At 39.9% G+C, this 838-nt stretch overlaps 1 protein-coding gene across 4 annotated transcripts in view; it reads right to left on the bottom strand.

Moving 5' to 3' along the window:
* LOC107657694 (zinc fingers and homeoboxes protein 2-like) overlaps positions 1-838 on the bottom strand; it is a 21,083-nt gene that overhangs the window by 4,424 nt on the left and 15,821 nt on the right. Inside the window, exon 1 of one of the 4 annotated variants that reach the window (XM_016445898.1) lies at positions 457-725. The exons of the other annotated variants lie outside the window; for them this stretch is intronic. The gene's annotated coding sequence lies outside the window, so the exon portion shown is untranslated. Of the gene's footprint in view, positions 1-456; positions 726-838 lie in introns of those variants that run through there. 4 annotated transcript variants of the gene reach the window in all.

The raw sequence follows: 838 nt of genomic DNA, 5'->3' as shown, positions 1-838 counted from the left end.
GGAGCAGCGTTAACTACACAGAGCCGTTGTTCACTGACAAGCTGTGCAAAACCACGATCATATTTTGCACGTTTTGCGCAGCTTGTCGGTGAACAACGGCTCTGTGTAGTTAATGCTGCTCCATGTGAAAGCCCGCACGTGATGGAGATTTACTGCTGATTACAGAATGGCTTTACTGACAAGATGCACGTTAAATATCGCATGCGATTTATCGTGCAGCCCTAGTCTGAAGTAAACAACAGATAGATGAACAATAAAGGCTTATGCTTGCCTTTCAATGTGATTAGATGGATTTCTATCAACACAAAAGATCTGCTTTTTAAATCACAGTTAATTGTCACTTCAGGTGCAACACAGCTTGATTTAGTGTTTAAATCATCATAAAGGACTACAGAACCTCATAAAAAATTAAGCTGAGGTGTTACAGCTCCTGCATAAAAGCATTTAGATAAACACCCCAGTGCTGTGTATTAAATTAGAGGCATCAGCAATATGGTGGTCAGTCCGGATGGGAGGGGCAAAAACATCCTGTGCTAGGCTGAACTTGTCCAGTCAAATAATAGCCTTCCTCAGGCCTGTGTTACCCTCAGCAGATCTCAGTACATTGGAGACTAATTAAACATGGATGGGACCCTGAGCATCTCATATCACAGCTTCAACTCACTGTGAGAGCACCAGTATAATGTATCCTTAGCAATTATTTTTTTCTTCTTCTTCCTTGAGAAAACTGTGCCAAGGGCAAAAAGGACAACAAAAGTTCACAGAACAAGAAAAAAATTTACATTTTTAAACACTATTTAAAGGGATAGTTCACCCAAAAATGAAAATGTTATGTTTA

The sequence above is a fragment of the Sinocyclocheilus anshuiensis genome, unplaced genomic scaffold (assembly GCF_001515605.1).
Source record: "Sinocyclocheilus anshuiensis isolate Anshui unplaced genomic scaffold, SAMN03320099.WGS_v1.1 scaffold43, whole genome shotgun sequence".
Lineage (NCBI taxonomy): Eukaryota > Metazoa > Chordata > Actinopteri > Cypriniformes > Cyprinidae > Sinocyclocheilus > Sinocyclocheilus anshuiensis.
This window is presented reverse-complemented; position numbering and strand designations above follow the sequence as displayed.